The sequence below is a fragment of the Equus caballus genome, chromosome 3 (assembly GCF_041296265.1).
Source record: "Equus caballus isolate H_3958 breed thoroughbred chromosome 3, TB-T2T, whole genome shotgun sequence".
NCBI lineage: Eukaryota > Metazoa > Chordata > Mammalia > Perissodactyla > Equidae > Equus > Equus caballus.
Window position 1 is genome coordinate 124,404,554 of NC_091686.1, and position 17,712 is coordinate 124,422,265.

General features: G+C 64.5%; 1 long non-coding RNA gene across 1 annotated transcript; it reads right to left on the reverse strand.

Annotated features, from left to right (window-relative positions):
- Positions 1-339: 339 nt before the first annotated feature.
- On the reverse strand, positions 340-15,287 carry LOC111772987 (uncharacterized). Its single transcript, XR_002807203.2, has 3 exons — positions 15,003-15,287; positions 688-812; positions 340-558 (listed from the first exon to the last, which is right to left on the reverse strand). It is a non-coding gene; the product is annotated as an uncharacterized lncRNA (long non-coding RNA).
- Between the last annotated feature and the right edge of the window lie 2,425 nt (positions 15,288-17,712).

Below are 17,712 nucleotides of genomic sequence, written 5' to 3' on the forward strand. Positions count from 1 at the left end.
ACACAGACCCCAATCCCCAGCCCCACAAGCCCCATGGGGGAAGAATGAAGAGCAAAATCCTAGCGTCCACGGCCACTGCGCTCATCATGGCCAGCCAGGCGCACCAACTCCATCTTTGTAGCAGCTGAGCTGAGGGTGGGGAGAGGAGACATTGAGTAAATGGCCCAAAGTCTGGTCCCTGACCACTAGATAGCTTGATCCTGATGTGCAAGGAACAGCGCTTCAGGCCCAGGGAACAGCCTCTGCAAGGACCCTGAGGCTGGGGCCTGCTGGCAAGTCTGAGGAACAGTGAGAGACCGAGGCTGGTGCAGATTGAGGAAGAGGGAGGAGGCCGGCCCATGGGTTACTATAAAGAGTTTTATTGGAGTGAGACGGCAGCCCGGGGGGCCTGGCCAAGGCGGGGATATGACCTGATTAAGGTTTTCCAGAGGTTGTGTGCAGAGGAGGGGCCGGTGAGGAGGTGGGCGCAGGTCCCAGCGGGAGGGGACCAGGCGGCGGGACGCGTTAGGCTCTGGTATGTCTTGAAGGTAGAGCCAAGTGGCCTTGCCAACGGCTTACCTGTGGATGTGAGAGAGGTGGGGGCATGTTTAGGAGAAGGTGAGGGATCCAGGTTTAGGCCGGCTGACCCCTCACTCCTGGCCTCCCCAGCCACCCCACGGAACGAAGTCCCTCGCGGTCAGGACTCACCCCCCACACGATGCCTGCTCATGCTCAGGGCTGATGCTGGGTGGGGACCTTGGAGGCCACTGGACAGAGCTGGGACGCAGAGGCCGTCTTCTTCCCAGAGGGCTTCCTGGTGGAGGCGTCTATGGCTGGAGCGGGAAGCAGGCAAAGAAGCATAATTGAGGAGCTGAGGCGGGTGGCATGTGTCCTCCTGGGAATGGCCTGGGCCCTTGGCCCAAGGGGGTGAGGAAGGGGAGGGAGAGGCTCCCTGCCTGCCCTGGGTGGCAGCAACGCTGACCCAGCACTGGCCGCCTCATCCCGGGCGCTGCTCCCGCCGGCGCCCGCCCCAGACAAAAACACCGCCCATTCACGGGCCGGAGAGGCCGGGAGTCAGGAGGCATCAGCGTCAGCCGGCTGGCCTGGTGGAGTGTGAGGGCAGCCGCAGCTGGCCTGGGCTGTCTGTCCAGCATCCACTTGTCAATCTTGTCCATGTCAGGTTGGCTGTGCCAGGCTGGTTCAGGGTGGCTGGACTCCCAGCTGCGGCCTCAGCCACCGCGACTGTGTTCTCGGGAGCCAGGGCAGGCAGGCCGGGCAGGAAGCCATGGAAGGGGAGGTCTGAGGATAGCAAGAGCCCCACTGCCCAGGGCCAGCGGGTAGGCTCAGGGACCCTAGCATCCCAGCTGGCCTTTCTCTGTGGACAGGGCCGCCTCGCAGGCCCCCTCGGGCTGACCTGCTGGTGCTAGGAGCTCCCAGTTAAGTCGCAAAGGTCAGCTCCCTCCAGGGACCCCCTCCCCCGATGCTGAGGGTGATAGATCACCCAAGGACCTCGAAGGGGTGAGCCGTGGGGCTCTGCAGACCCCCCTCGACCCCTTGTGCACCAGTGTCCCCTGGACCTGAGGGTCTAGCAGTGCTCCCTCTTGGAGGACACCTGCTTTAATCTGACCTTTGGATGTGCAGCGGCTGTGTGCCCTGGAATCATCAGCCCTGCCTCTGCCCCAGCCCTGGACTGCCCACCAGGGCACAGCAAGAAGACCCTGTCTCAGACCCCAGGCTGTAGGGGACACGAGGGGAAGGTAGGCACTATCCCTTGGGTGACCTGCATAGGGTCTCAGGCAGCCCCATCCTGCCATGACCACTACCCTCCACAGCGCCCACAGTCCCACCTCAACACCGCCGGCCGCCCACCCCGACTTGGTCCAGGAGGTGCCTTCATAAAGCCAACGCTGTGTGGCCTTGATACCCTCAGGCTAGTGTCCAGGGACAGAGCCCAGATGGGATGGGGTTCTTGGGGATGCTGCAGCTTGACTATGGGCTCAGGTGGGTCCTGTACTACCCCTCTTTCTGGGGTCCAAGTGCCCCCGGGGCCTAGAAATGTCAACAATAGCCACTGGGACCAGCAGCCTGGGCTCAACGGCCGTGGGGCTGCTCTCGGTCCAAGGGGCAGGTCTGGGAGAGGTGGCCAAGCCCAGGAGAGGCCTTTGGTCAGCCTGGGGGGGGGGGTGTCCTAAAGACCCCACTACATGTGTGGTCTGGGTCGGGGGAATGAAGGGCAGCAGGTGAGTGGACAGCTGGGGCTCCCGGACGAATCCCTGAGAATCGGGGGTGAAGAGGAGGCAAGGGAGAGGTGCCCCAAGCAGAAGGCCCAGCTGGGGCCAAGACCTGTGGGGAGGGGCCCAGCCTGGACCAGGGTCCAGGGTGGTGGCTGGGACACAGCCCCAGAGAGGGCTTTGGCAGAAGAAGTGGGTCATCAACAGCTGCAGGGTGCAGGGAAACAGCCAGGTGGGTGGGCGAGGAGCATGGAGACAGGAAAGCAGGGAAGACACTGAAGCACCACCCAGGTGACCAGCAAGGTGGCTGGACCCGACAGCCGCGGGAGGGCTTCGGACGCAGGGTGAGCTGAGAGCCGTTCTAGAGGGCGAGCAGAGGGCCTCAACCCCGTGGCCCAGGGAGGGCTGTGCCTGGGGATGGGGATCAGAGCAGACAGTGCTCCAGGTGGGACGCACACCCCCAGCACACCCCCAGACACGGAACCCCGGGGTGGAGCCACCCTCCCTGGGAGCTCCCATCACAGGGTCGTGAGGCTGGGCCAAGAAGAACAGGGCTTGGAGTTGGGGGGATCAAATGGGGCTTCCCACGGCAGGCCACAGCTGGGCCGGGGTCTGAGGAATGAGGAAGCACGTGGCCAGTGAAGGGGCCTGGGGGGGCAGCGGGGGTGCTACGAGACACTGGAGGGCTCCGGCAGGAGGCCACAGCTGGGCAAAGGCTCGGCAGACAGTGTGTAAGCTGGCCCGTCGTGTTAACCCTGGGGACAGTGGGGGCCCGGGGTGCCCGAGGGAGGCGGGTGTGAGAACTGTAAGCCCACACCGGTGTTCACTGCTGTTCCCGGCCCCCGTCCTGACCCAGATCTTGCTGCCATCTGAGCAGGAAGGGAGCTGCCATCTGAGATTGGGCCCCTGTCAACTCAGGGATGAGAGTGGGCCCCACTGTGCAGGAGGGAGACCAAGACCCGAGAGCCCCTCCCCTCCCCCACCTCCCCTTCCCCACCTCCCTCACTCTGGAAGTGGCTCCGGGTCCCCCTGGGTCCAGCCCCTGCCTATATCTAGGGCAGATCGACCTGGGAGGGGCCGGGACCAGGGTCCTGCTAATCTCTACTCTTGGGGGACAGCCTGCCAGGTTTGCGGCGGGGGTGGGGGGTGGCGGGTGGGGTTGGGTTTCCAGTTGGCCCCTTCCCAGGCGCCGACACCTGTCCTGGGTGCGACGGGCCCATTCTGCTGCTGTCACAGATAGCACCTCCAGCGCTCACCGGCTGTCCAGGGAACAAGGGCTGGCATCGGGCTCTGGCTGGGCAGGGAGGTGGGCATGGTGGGCCAGGGCCCAAGGGAGGGGCAGTTGGAAGAGAGATGCCTGCCCCCTTTCCCATCAGCTTCTCTCAGGGCTCAAACTGTTCCTGGCTCGTGAGTGGCTCCCATGCACCTCCCTGCCCCCAGAGCACAAAACCCAGTGCCCTGAGGGAACTGCAGGGAGGGGAGGCTGCCTGGAGGGGTATGGGGTGAGGGCGGAGCAAACTTGGGGGTCCAACGGGGGTCCCCTTCTCTCCAGAGCACAAACCACCCCTACACCTGACAGGCCCCAAACCCCTTGTCAATGAAGTGGCCCAAGAGGCGGAGGAGGAGGTGGAGAGAGGCTGAGGTTGGCGGGCCCAGTGACAGCATGGCACCTGGGTGGGCACAGGATCGGGGCCCAGCCCAGACCCGGCTCCTAGTCTGGCTCTGGTGACTCCTGGCCCGGTGCTGCAAGCAGGGGACCATAGGCATCTTTTAGTGGCTGTGACACCCTCCCTCCCACACCTTTGGTTTCCTACTGGTTTGTCCCTGGATCCCCCACCGTTGCTGGGTCTTTGGGCATGTGTGTGTCTGGGTGCCCACATCTCTGTGTGGCTTGGAGCTGGCTTTGGCCAATCCCCTGGTGCCCTAGCCCATCCTGGGCTCTCTGCCTGGCTCTGGCTCCCCCAGTAAACCAGGTCATTGCACGGCCTCCAGATCCCTCTGCACAAACTCAGCCTCCTCCATGACTGACCTCCTCCATGACATGACAAATATTCACTGAGCCCCATCCACATATGCATGTGCTGTGTGTCTGTGTGCATGGGGGGAGGGGAGGACAGGCTAGAGTCCTTGCTAGGACTTGCTGATCAGGCTCTGGGCCCTGGGGCCCCCTAAGTGGTTGGGTTGGCAGAGTCAGGGTCCCGATACACATAGCTGGACCAAGGCCTGTGCTCCCAGCCCACCCCCCATACACTGCCTGCCACTCCTCTCTGGGCCTCTGTGGGCTAAGATGGGGCCTCTGCCTGCCAAGACCCCTGTTCACCCCCCTTCAAAGGCTGGGGCCTCGCAGGCAGGGTCCAGAACTGGAGGGGACGAGGATAGGAGTGGGGGCTGTACTGCAAGGCAGACCTGAAGGCCCTTCGAGGCCCTGGCACTGAGAGCCCCCATCTGGTGGGCTGGGGGTGAGGAGGAGGGCTCCCGACCTGCAGTCCCATACCCAGTCTGAGCTGGGCACCCCAGGACAGCCTCAGAAGTTTCTAGCAAATTCCTTTGGTCCTGCCACTCCCCCTGCTGGGTCCCAGAGCTGAAGAGCCTAGAATGCCATGGCCTTGGATCCCTTATTCCTCACCACCATCCCCCTGGGCCCGGGCTACTCCTCTAAGTGGGAAGGGGCACCCCTGGGTCTAAGCCCCACAAGGTGCCGCCCCAGACCAATGCCAGGATGTGCACCTCTCATGGCCCACAGTTGCCTTCAGGGCGGCTGTCCACTTGAGGAAGCCCAGCTCTGCAGGACTGACCCTGGCAGGTCACTCGTCCTGTCCTTCCGGACCCCAGACCCTGCTCTGTCTGTGGGCCTCCTGACTTCTGAGAGCGTTTCCTGCAGGCTAAGGGGGCGCTTTGCACTGGGGCGGGAGCTGCAGGTTTCCCACGGTCAGGTACTTCTTCCTGGGGGGTCACAGAGCTCCGCTCGGCAGGTGGGCACAGATAGGGGAGTCCCTTGGGCCTCTCCTCAGGAATGGTCCCAAGTCACCCCACCCATGCCAACTCCGCCTCCACCCCGCCCTGCCCCCCTGGCGTGGAGCCCGCAGCCCGCGGAGCTCATTAGCGCCGCAGCAGCCCTGTCGAGCTCGCTTTAATTGGGGCCGGCGGGACGTGAGAACCCGGGGACCCCGTGCCCGGGCGCAGGGGGAGGGGGCACCCGCCTGCGCCGCCCGCGGCGGCGGCCCCAGATTAGCACAGCTCAATGGGCCCAGCGAGCGGTAATTAAAGCTGCCCGCCCGGGCCGCAGCAGCCGACGGAGGCTCTGGCGCTCGCCCCGGCTGGACCTGCAGTGCCTGCCCCGCGCCCACAAGTCCTGGGAGGCCACAACTGCCCATCCCAGCCAACCCTCACCCTCCCCGCCAGGGTGACCAGGGCAGTTGCTGCACACTGGAGCCTGCCTCAGTTTCCCCTGAAAGTTGGGCTGACATGGCCTGTCATAAGGTGTTTCAAGGTGGTGGGTAAAGTAAGGCTCATGAGTGGATTCTGGCTTCTGAGTGCGGGTGTGGCTGTGGCCAGCCAGTCCAGGACCCTCCAGGGACCTCCGCAGGCCTGCCTCTGCCTTGGGCCTCCCAGGAGCTGTCCAAAGGCCTGGCCATGCAGCTGGGCACCAGACCCTAACAGAGAGGCAGCCCAACGGGGCTCTGGGAGGCCCAGGCTGAGCCCCTATGGGGACATGTGTGGTCCCTGTACACAAGTCCGTCTGCGGGTTGGGCTCCCAGTGGGTGAGTGGTTGCAGGACACTTGGGATCCTTTGTTCCTCTTGACTTCGCCTGAGTTCCTCACTGTTCCAGGCCCTCACCTCAGAGCCTTGGGGCCTGGAGGCAACTCAGGCCTGGGACAGAGGGGCCAGCCTGGCACAAGGAGGGATGCAGGTAACAATGCAGGGGGCACAGCTTCCCCTCGTTCTGACACCCCTCCTGGGGATGATTCCAGAAGAGCAGTCCCAGAAGCTCCAGAAGGCCCTGGTAGGGGCTGGCCAGGAGGTAGGTGGCTAGGCTGAGTAAGATGCTGGGGGGCCCAATGAAGGCAAAGGCAGAGGGGGACGGTGCAGGAGGCCATGGAACCTGGCCTCTGGTGTCTGCTGTCAGTGGGAAGCGGAGGGTATGGGGGTCTGCTGTTGCTGATAGGCCCGTGATGGGGCGGCTCCGTCAGCTGGTCACCCCCACACCAACCCTGTCATTACTTGATCGGGTTTCTCGCTGCAAACCCCAGGCTCCGTGTGGTTTCTCCAGAGTCATAGGATCTGGCCAGGCCTGTCCTTGTCCTGGCCAGGGGGGTGGGGGCCCCTGGGGGGCCTGGGCCCGCCTCTCTCCTGCCTTTCCAGAGGCGAAAGGGTCACAGTCGGTCAAAATCTCCTGCAGCCAGCAAGGCGAGACTCTGGGACTTGTGTCATCCCAGTGGGGCCCAGGACCCAGGGAGACCCTGTCTTGGCCCTCCCACAGGTAGGGGTGCCCTCTCAAGCCCCACAGGTCCCACGCCTGCCTGCAGCTGGTCTTGAGCCATCTAGGGCCTCGGGGGCAGGGGCACAAGGAGACACAAGCAGCAAAGCTATGGGCCCATAGGCAGGGCAGCCTGGATTTCTGTCAGGCAAGATCCCAGGGCTAGATGGGGCAGCCCCGGGGGCCCCACAGGTCCCAAGGCTCACTCATCTAGACAGGGGCCAGGGGGCGGGGGATGCACAGTGGCCCAGCTGCATGCACATGCTCGAATACCAACACCTGCCTTGCCACATTGGTGCCCACCTGCCTGGTCCTACAGGCCCGCCCAGCCCCATGCTCCCCCACAATACCTGCCCATGTGGGTGCCAGGCCCCTGGAGTGGGGAGCTGTCAATGTTTTACCACCAGACTTGAGAGACCATCGTGACTCCAGGGTGGTAGCAAGAGTGGGGCCCACAGGCCGCCTGGGTCTGGTTTAGCCACATTTTTTCTCTTGGGAGACGGGCCTGCTGCTTCCTCTGGTGGAGATGTTTACTCTTCCTGGGGCGGGGGCGCTTGCTGTGGTGCGTGTGCATGCGTGTGCATGTGTGTGCATGCGCATACACGTGGGTCCCTGTATGCGGGTCCCAGGCAGCAGGTGGGGTTTGAACCGGCTTCCAGCAATGAGCAGGAACAGAGCTCAGAGCGGAAAGGCCCAGTCCAGACCACACCCTGGGATGGCAGGTCAGTGCTGCATGGTCCAGGCTGAGACACCCCCCCCCCCCACCCCAGGACCCAGTAATGTAGGCAGATGTTGAGTGCTCCTGGACCAATAGCTGCCCTAAACAGGCAGGTGGCTGGATGAGAGTGAGAACGGAGACTGTGGGTGTGAAAGTTGAAGGTCAAGTCCTCACTCCACACCCACTGGCACTGTGACCTTTGGCTGCTTCCCGCCATCTCAGTTTCCCCATCTATAAAGTGGGGTAATGGTAATACCACCTCGTCATTTAATCTGTGTCAGGTGTTTGGGACAGGGTGCAGCAGGCAGGCAGCACTCAGCAACTGTGCCATGCCTGAGTTCCATCTGGGGACAGCGTCCTCTTTGTTCTGCAGCGTCCTCTCTGGTGCCCTTGGGAGTCACTGGCCCCAGGGCCCAAGAATTATTTTGAGAGAAAAGGGTGAGATCCCAGCTGGGCACCAGGGGAGGGATGCTAACCCACTCATGTGATCTCGGGGCCAGGAGTTCCAGGAGGGGAGCGGGTTTTGGGGAGCTGGGGCCTGGAGCTCAGCTAGGGAGAATCCAGGCAGGCTGCTGAGGAGGCAGTGCTTGGGTTGGCAGCAGAAGGTTGGAAGCAAGGGCCAGAGGTGAGTGCGGGAACTGCCCTGCAGCAGTTCCATGGGGCTGGGTGGCCACTGAGAGACTCTGTGCCAGGCCACCCTGGCCTAGTGGGCAGCACTCTCTCCTCCTATTTGGAGACCACCTTGGACTAGTAGAAGGTGGCTGGGGCGCTCCCCAGGTCACCCCCAGGAAGCCGTGGAGGATAAGGGGGTGTGGGCCTCTCCAAGCCTGCCCAACTCTGGGTCGGGTAAGCAGGGTGAGCATCCAGGTCCACCGTGCTGTGGCCCACTGGCCTCCCGCCTCAGCCGCCGCCTGGCTCCAACGAGGGCAAAACTCCGACCCGATGCCTGACACTGACTAGGGGAATTCCTGCTCACCCCTGTCCCCCTGCCGGGCGCCCCTTCCCGCCCCTGGTCTGCCCCCCTCCTCCCCAGGCGCCCCCTCCTGCCCACGGTCTGGCCCCACCCCGGTCGCGCCCCCCTCCACCCTGCGGTCCGCCCCCCCACCACCCCGGGCCTCCCCTCCCGCCTGCGGTCCAGCCCCCACTCCGGGTGCGCCCCACTCCCGCCCGCGGTCCAGTCCCCCCACTGCTCCCCGGGCGCCCCTCCTGCCCGCGGTCCGGCCTGGGCGGGGCGGGCCGGCGGAAGGGGCGCCCCGGGCGCCGCTCAAAGGGCCGCTAATGTTCGCTAATCCCGGCCTTTCAGCGGCCGCGGCCCGGGCTGTTGGCCCAACAACAGGCGTCTGAAAGGGGCGCGCGGGGCGCGGGGGCCGCTGCCCCCGACCGCCCCGCCCCGCCCCGGCGGCCTCCCGCCCGGACCCCGATCTCGGCGCGGGAGCGGGGGTGCGCGTCGCGTCCGGCGGGGAGACTGAGGCCCGGCAGGGCGGGGGCGGGGGCACTGCAGGGCCGTGGGCCGGCCCGCCCCTCTGGCCGCGCGGTTCCCAGGCCCGGTGGGGCGCGCGGGGCCCTCCTGGCGCAGACGGGCCGGCCCCTCCGGAGCGTGACCCCGGCTTTCAGCGCCACCCCTGGCCCGGCCCCAGCGCCTCGTTAGGGATTTAATTAAGGAGCCGCCGGGGATTTGCATAATCTCCGAGCCGGGCTGGGAAGCCCCGGGACGGGAGGGCCCGGCGGGGGAGGAGCGGGCTGAGCGACTCTTTGGGCTGGGGTCTCCCAGTTCAGGGGACAGGCCTGAAGCAGGAAGGCCCCTTTTGTGTCAAAGCCGGCCCTGGAATTCCCCATCGGAGCCAGAGGGTCCCTCCTCCTCCCCAGCTGACTCGAGCTGTAGACTCAGCTGGGCCTGGGCCCCCAGGCTGGGGAGGGCACCCCCGCGGGCAAACAGTGAATGCAAACATTCCAGCCCCAGCCCAGCCCTGGGGAGCAACAACGCCTGCCACTGCCCGCAGGTCCTTGGGAGCCTGTCCCCCAACCCTGGTGGCAGCCGCAGTCAGACCGTCAGGGGTCCCCAGCCAGAGCAGAGGGATGGTGGAGGCTGCCCACCCTCCCAGGGCAGGGCATTCTCTCCCCAGTCGGGATGCCTGGCCTGAAGAGGGCAGGGACCAGGCTCTGTGCCCCAGTTCTGGCTGGACTTCTGTGCTGACTGCTCAGTGGTGATGGCCCCAGGATGTGTCCTTGGACTGTGGACCTGAGAGTGGAGGTTAGAGAGGGTCCTCCCAGGCTGGCCTTCTCCTGGATCAATAAGGCGACACTGTGATCAATAAGGCGACACTGTGATCAATAAGGCAGCGCTTTCAGGGGGGGTTGGGGAGTAGGCTTACTCCCCCTCCCACCCCCTACATTCCCAGAACCTCTGTGTCTATCAGCAGTCCAGGTAGGGAGACTGAGGCACTGTTCACAGGGCTTGCTCTTTGTGGCTGGGTCAAAGAGGATGGTATGTCCTGCTCCCCAGTGCCCACCAGAGTCTCAGATTGGGCAAGGCCATGACAGTGTGGCCTCCGAAGGGTGGCCAGGGCTCAGCCAGGAGGCCCTTTGGGCCACAGCCACAGCACCAGCAGCCCCTCCCAGTGCCCAGCACCAGCCTCCCCTGCGGGCATTCCCACAGCCTTCACAGGGCACCGTGGGGCCCGCAGAGGACAGGGCCAAGGCTTTTCATCTCCTGGGTGGTGGGCCAGGGCTGGATGATCCCTGGGGGCAGGGCCGCCTCCCAGGCCATTCCTTCTGGCACCCTCGTAGGACCTAGCACCCTAGCCTGGCCTGGGTTCTGCCCACCACATCAGGGAAGAACCCCAGGCAGAGTCAGGGGACAGAAGGGTAAGAGCGGGCCCAGGGCCCGCAGACCAGGGCCTGGAATTCCACCTCTCCCCACGACTGCTCAGCCCCCAGCCTCTCCGCAGGGCCTGAGCTGCTCCGCCTGCCACCCTGCCCCCTCCATCCATGTGCCACTCTCATCCGCAGTGGCTCCTGTGACCTCTGAGTCTAAGTCAAAGTCCCTGTAGTGGCCACGAGGCTGGCGCACCCGTGCTCTGCGGCCCCAGCTGCTATCCCCCCATCCCCCACCCTCTGGCTCCTTCTGCTACAGCCACTGGGCCACCAGGTGCCCTGAAACTCAGGGCCACTCAGGCCTGGCTCCTTCTTATCATTCAGGTCTGAACCCAAGAGTACCCTCCTTGAGGCCCCCTCCCTGACCCCCTTACTGCCCAGCTCCCCCCTACTCACGTCACTATCTAAATGTCCCCACTGGGAGGCAGGCCTTGCTCCAGTCAGTCTCGTTCATGGGATCCCCACCTCAGCTTGGAGGGAAGATGTGAGTCATTGGTGCCCCATGGGGCTGACATCTGCAAATGGCTGTGTGACCCCTGGGAAGCCCATTTCTTCAGCTGGGAGTCTGGGTTTCCGAATCCTCACAGGGCATAAATGGAGGCTCTGGTGAGCGGGGAACACCACACGTGCTCAGACAGGCCCAGGGCTGCTGCGTGCTGGCCCAGGCCCCAACTGAGCGGGGCTGCAGAGTGGGGACCACACCCAGGCCCACCGTGGGGTTTGCCTGCACGGCACCTCTCCTCCACCTTCTCCCAGGAGAGATGGTAGGGAGTCAAGGACCAGAGGTGGGCTGTGGTCAGTATGAGCCACGGTGCCCACTCTGGTCTGGTCAAGTAAGGCGGGCTTCCCTGGACTGAGTGTGAGGGGTGATAGCGGAGGAGGTGGCCTCATGAACCGGGCCAGGCAGGTGGGCCTGGGCTTTGGGACTCCAGGTTGTCCCTAGAGCTTTGCCTGGCCTGGGGACCCTGGGGAGGAGGAGCTGCCTGAGCAATCTGTTTTGGTCCCGGCAGCCCCTCCTTCCACCAGGCTCTGACTCAGTCCAGCTCTTTGTGGTCTTGGGAACCTCCACTCACCTGAGTGCATGGGCCAGGGGACAGGAGGGCCCTGGCTGTGGGACTGGAAGGGCCAGGGAAGCCAGATATGACCTGGAAGGGGACAGCCCCAGTCCAGGGCTAGGGCACAGTGTGGACATCTGGCTGAAGTAGGAGGACGCCCCTGCAGCCTGGTGGGGAGATGCAGGTAGAAGGGCTCTGGAGGGAGGTGGACTTCAGCTCACAGAGAGGCCCAGAGTGAACCCCAACCCTGACCGCCAGACCCCGTTCCCAGCTGAGGGGTCTGAAAGTCCAGACGGCACAGGCCACAGCTGGCTGCAACTTTGACAGAGAGCCAAGATGACCCTCTGCTACAAACAAGCCCTTGCTTGCCTGACTCGGTGCCTGAGACCCCACTAGCAGGCACCCATCCTGCCAGGGGACCGGGTTCAGGAGAAGCAACTCAGCCCTGTCCCCCGGCAGAGGTGCAGGCAGGAGGGAGGGAGGGTGGGCCTCAGGCTGCAGCCCCTACTGTGGCTTGTGGGGCTGGGGGTGCTCTGGAGGAGGCTCTGGAAGAGGCTGGGGGGACAGAGGACCTCACTCAGGGGGAGCCGCTGCAAAGGCAAGCTGAGGGGGCAGGGCTGTGGGCCGTCAGGGGCCTCCTTCGGGGGGGTGATGTGTGGCAGGAGAAGCCCACGCTCACTGCCTCCTGGGTCTCCACCCACTCCACAGGCCAGGGTCTATAGGACTCCAGAGCCCTCGTGGCCACTGGAGGAATGGAGAGAAGACCCCTAGTTTCCATTCATTTCCACTTAAAGTGTCTAACTATTTCCCTAGGCAACTCCCTGGCCTCCCTGACCCGGAGATGGAGCAGGCAGGAGTGGGCAGAAGCCTTGGCTGGGGGGCTGTGCCCAAGGGCTGGCCTCATTGTGGCCCTCACAGCCGAGAGCTGCTCTGTTGAGCGGGGCCTGAGCACAGGGCCTGGTCTCCCCTGCTCCCTCCTTCTCTGGCCCCCAGGCTGCCCTTGGCCCAGCCCAGACGCTGAAGGGAAGACGTGGCTCTTGGGGATGGAAGTGGCTCACCCAGGAACCCTGCTCTGAGTAGACCCCTCTGGCTGGGCACAGGCTAGCTCAGGGGACTCATAGGGACCCTGGGCAATTTCTTGGGTCTGGAGGAGCAAGAGCGAGGCCGCTGGGAGAGCATGCAGCAGGAGTCTGCTGGGCTGGGTGCAGAGCAAGTCCTCAGCCCCACTGGCTGGAGCTGGTCCCTCCTGAAGGGGCCTTTCTCTGAGGCCCCGGGGTGTGGCGGGAGCCCCCCGCCTGCCCGGTGCCCAGTCCTCCTGTCGGCGCCTCCCGGCCCGGCGGCCACAACCCTGATGTTGCTTTAATAAAACAAAGTTTTTCTTTCGTGCGCGGCCTCCAGTGGTGAAAGAGCCGATTTACGGAGCCCCCGCGCCCCCTCCCCGCCGCCCCACCCGCGCTGCGGTGGCGCTGGCCGCGGCCGGTAATTTATAGCTTCAACTTAGCACACTCGCGCTGGGCCAGCCCGGCGGCATGACTGGGGCCATTTATCCCCAGCCCCCCCAGCGGCCGCCGAGGACAGCCTTTCTTCCGCGCTCACAGGCGCCATTCACGGCCCGGCCGCCACACTCCCGCCCAGGCCACGTTCCTTATTAAGACGTTTGGAAACCCTGTGGAACCCCGTGGGTGAAAACAAGCTGGGCTGTTTGTGCCTTGGCAGCGTGTGGCCACCGCCCCTAACCCGGCGGGCCACTATCCCCTCCCGGACAGCGATGCCCCCTCGGCCGCCCGTTCCACAGGTGAGCAGACCTGGACCACTGTGGGGGGAGTTTCCGTTTTTCTGTCCTGGTCAGCCGGCCGTAAGTTCCCTCCCAGGAAGACGGTTGCCCGGAGGAGACTGGATTCAATCACGTCCCGGCAGCGTCGTCCTGTGTGCAGGCTCTTGGGTCCAGGGCCTGCTTGCCTAAGGCCAGGGAATGGCTTCATTCGTGGTGTGCTCATGGAGTGGCCAGGGCGGGCAGGGCCGCTGCCCATCCAGGATCCCCACCCCAAGGAGGAAGGTGTGGGGGTGCCCAAACCAGGGCTCGGCCTCCTACGAGAGGGCCTGGGAGACCCTGGAGACGGGCTGAAGCTCAGGGCCTTGAAGAGGGGGCAGCTGTGGTGGGCAGAACTCAGGTGCTCCCGGAAAGGAATACGTGTGACTCACGGATGCATGATGAGTGCCTCGACCTCAGCACCCGCCACACAAACCCACCCTGGTGGCCTTTCGGGGCCCAGGCCCAACTCCAGGTCGGCACACATGGGCCCATGGGCATGCACGCATGTCACCTGCACAGAGGAACACACAGAGAGATGCACACACATGCACACACGTGGACGCAGACGGATGTGCCCTCTAGTCAGTGCCTGCACTTGGACCCAGCTAATGGGCATCTTGATTGCGCATCCTGAGCTTGGCAGGGTCATGCCCTGCTCCTAACCCCTAACCCCACGCAGCTCAGCTACTGGCAGCTCCACACCTGACCCAGCTCTCAGGCCTGACCCCAGCATCCTCTTTGAGCCTGCCCACTCTCTAACCACTAGGGCATCCCACTGGACCTTGGCCTCCCCTCAGACCAGCCTTGTCTATACTCTTCTGGGCCATGGCAGGCACCCCTCACTGGTCTCCTGTGTCCACCTGGTCCCCATGGTCTGTTTGGTGGAGGAGTCCGGGGGAGATGTGGGTGGGCCACTCTCCTCCGCTGAGTGCCTGGCTGTCTGCCGGGGCTGAGGTCCCGAGAGCAGAAGAGGCCCTGCAGCGAAACCCTGACCTCTGCCCGGTGCCCTGGCTGCGTTGGGCTGGGCTCCCCACCCTGAGCCACCGTGAGAAGTCGGCCCAACAGCGGAGCAGGAATTGCGTCACTCTCCATTTCCTGAAGTCTGTGATTGCAGCCCCATGTCCTCACCCCAGTCCTATGCGGGGTGCTGGCCCAGGGAGGGATAGAGGGGTCCACTCCCAGGGGGTGGGGGGCTCAGGCCCAGGAAGCAGATTCTTGTCCACAGGGACCTGGCGCCTGGCCCCCTGTCTGGGCCTCCGTTGTTTCCTGATCTGGTCCCCACCGCAGGGGGCTGCTGTGAGCAGTGCTGGGAACTCAGTGCTTCGATGGCACCTCCTCCCTCTGCCGCTGCCCCCTGCCCCCCCCCTCCCCAGTCCTGGCCTGCCCACCTCCTGGGAGGGGCTGCTTTCTCCTGGCTCCCCTCTTTGGTGCTCTCTGTGGATTGTCCAGTGTGGCTTGGACTGGAAACTTCTGTCTGCTGCCCCACTTTTGCCCTAGGTCCCTGGACACCTCTCCTCCAGAAAAGTAAGACTCTGGGCACCCAGGCCTTGTCAAGGTCACATGGCAAGTCCAAGTTCACACGACAAATTCAAGGACACAGCTGGTGACAGGCCCAGGCCCAGCTCTGCCCCTCTAGGCAGGGGATGGGTGGGGAGTGGGGGGGTAGCAGTGCTGCTGAGAACCTCAGGGGGCTGGGAGCAGAAAGAATCAAATGGGGGGGGGGGCAACAGTCAGGGCTGTCGGGGTGCCCACGGTGTTCTTTCTACTCAGAACCCCTAACCCTGGGTCCTGGGGAGACACCCCCATCAGTCTCTAAGGAGCCTCAGAGACAGCGCCCCATACCTAGCCTCCTACCTGCCCACGTGCCCATCTTACAGGTGGAGAAACTGAGGCAGGAGGGGCAGGGAGGCCCCTGAATGGTGTGGAATGAGCGGGGAGCTGGTGTCTCGGCCATCCCGCCCGCCAGCTCTGTGGCCCACAGGGCTGCGAGTTTCCCTCCGCCTGTGTGAGGAGAGGTTCCGTGTGAGAACCGGGGAGGGGTGGCAGGGCTGCGCCTGGCAGGGGCTCCGGTCAGGAGGAGGGCAGGCTCCCACGCCGCAGGTAACACCCTGGCCGGAGTTCAGTTCCTTGTCAGAGGTCAGGAAGCAGGAAAGTCGCAAGTGTGGAGGGGAAGTGATGACGGATGGACGGGGCGTTCCCGCCTTGTGTCCGGCTGCCGTCCAGGGCTCTGTCTCACCCAGCGCCTCGGGCAGGGGACTGGGGCACAGGTTGCCTGGGTTGGGGCATCAGGGACCCAGGCTCCCAGGCCTGACTCTTTGGAGATGAGATTTTCACTTTGTTCCCAGTCTCATGGGGTCAGTGATGGGGGCCTGCTGGCAGAGGGGCGGCCTCAGAGCGAGGGCCCGACAGGGTTAACGAGCTGCCTCCTCTCCCACCGCTGTAGTTGGGTCATTAAAACCCCATCTCCTGCCTGCGTCCTGGCCCCCTCAGGGCCTCCAGGGCCTTTGTTCCACTTTCTAAGGCTCTGACAGGATCAGCTGGGTGGGGGCCCAGGAAGAGAGGGGCCCCGAAGCACACAAAGCCCCCGGCCCCCACCCCTGGCCCTGGCGCCTCCTCTGCCAGGATGCCAGCCTGAGAGCCACTCCCAGGATGCCCTCCTCGGGGGCTGGCACGGGCCAGGCCAGGCAGCCGTCCCCCAAGCCCAGCCTGGGGCGGATCCGCCCAGCCGCACCCCACGGCCACCCCTGTGCAGTTCCCAGGCCCTGTGGCGGAGAGCCCCCAGCCCTGCTCGAATTTGCCCACGCTCGGCTGCAGGTTGCTAGGAGCTGGGTGGGGGTGGGGGTGTGCGGCTGGCCTGGCGGAGGATCCGGGCAGGGGGGTGGGCGCCAGGGGACAAAGCCCGCCTGTGATTAAGTCATCTGCCCAACGGCGCCACGCATGCCCCCCAGCCAAGTGAGGCGCACTCCTGCCCACACCCGGTGGCCACCATAGTTCAACCAGCCTCCTGCCCTCTGGCCAGGCACGAGGCCCCCCACCAGGTTCAGGGGTGTCTGCCTTGGCCCACCCCACCCTGCCATGTGGCCTCTACTGCCTAGGTGCCCATGACATGCTCCCAGTTCTGCTGCTGACCTCCAGGTGACCATAGCCAAGGCCCCTTTGCCTCAGTGTACCCACGTCTTCTACAGGCTAGAGGACCATTTGAAGACCCCCGTGCCAGAGCTGCACTGTCCCCATACACCTCAGGGACCCGATCCTGAGCGCCTGTCTGAGCTGGGGTGCTGCCATGGGGCCCCAGGCCAGGGTGGGAGGTGGGCCACCTCACTCAAGGGAAGGAAGTGAGGAGGACCCTGTGCCCCCAGCTGCCTTTCCTGCTGTTCCCAATGTCCCCCCGGTCCCCCAGAGGCCTCCTCCTAGGTGGACTGGTCTCTGCCTGTCCCATGTCCCCACTGGCAGGTCCACATGGGCCTTCCCTGACAGCACCCCCAGCACTTGGAAGGAACAGTCCATCCTGGTGGGGACCATAGGGGGTCACCAGTGCTGGGACGGGGGTGTCTGGGGACACAAGAAGCCATGAGAAACACACACCTCCTCAGTGATCCCTCCCCATGGACTCCGCTGGCTCCACTGGGCATTTATGGGGCCGTGGCTCAACCCCAAGGGGACAACCTGGCTTCACCCTTTGGCCTCCAAAGAGAGAGTGTCACAGGGGGCCTTTCACCTGTGTTAGAGCAAAAGAGTGAGGAAGGCCCATGGGGGAGGTGGGGGTCAGCTCCTCACCCTCAGTCCTCTTATTCCTAGAGTGGGCCTGAGGCAGCGCTCTGGGCAGGGAGGGCCAGGCCTCAGGGAGAGGCAGCTGGGGTGTGCCAGCGGTGGTGGCCTCTGGGGCCAGGCCTGCCCCGGATGGGTGGGATCACTGTCTGGCTGAGCCAGGCTGCAGATGGGGTTTCAGGATGGGGCGGGAACTTCCTGGGATTTGCCATTAATCAGGGCCTGGGGCATCAAAGTTTATCTCAGCCTCAGCCACACTTATCTCTTCCTAGGGAAGGGGGCAGGGAGGGCCCTGGCTGCGGCAGGACCTCCGGGCCAAGCCCAGCTGAGGCATGGTGGGGGGGGGTTGGGTACCAAGAACTTTGAGGGGGGACCTGGACTGGCCCTCCCCAGGGGTGCAAAGGCTGGTGGGCTCTGCAGGTCTGGCAGCCCCTGCAGAATCCCCTGGAGGGCCAGCAGCTGAGAGGAGCCCATCTCAAGGTCCCAGAGCCCTCTTCTCCCCAGGCAGCTGCTCTGTGGCCTGGGGGGCAGTGGGGCATGAACCTGATGCCCAGAGAGGGTGAGTAAGGGAAGGGCCTTCTTGCCTGCTCCCTCTTGCTCACTGAGGGGAGGGAAACGGGGTAGGATTCGGCTGGACCCCAGGATCTTGCCAGAACCCCAGTTCCCAGCCCACTTGACTCTCCTAGGGGCCGTGGCCAAGTCCCAGAGCAGGCAAAGGTCTGGCATTCTTGGTTGTCCTTGGTGTAAACCTTTTTTCCCAGCTCTGTCTCAGCTGGGCCTGGGTCCTGGGCTATAG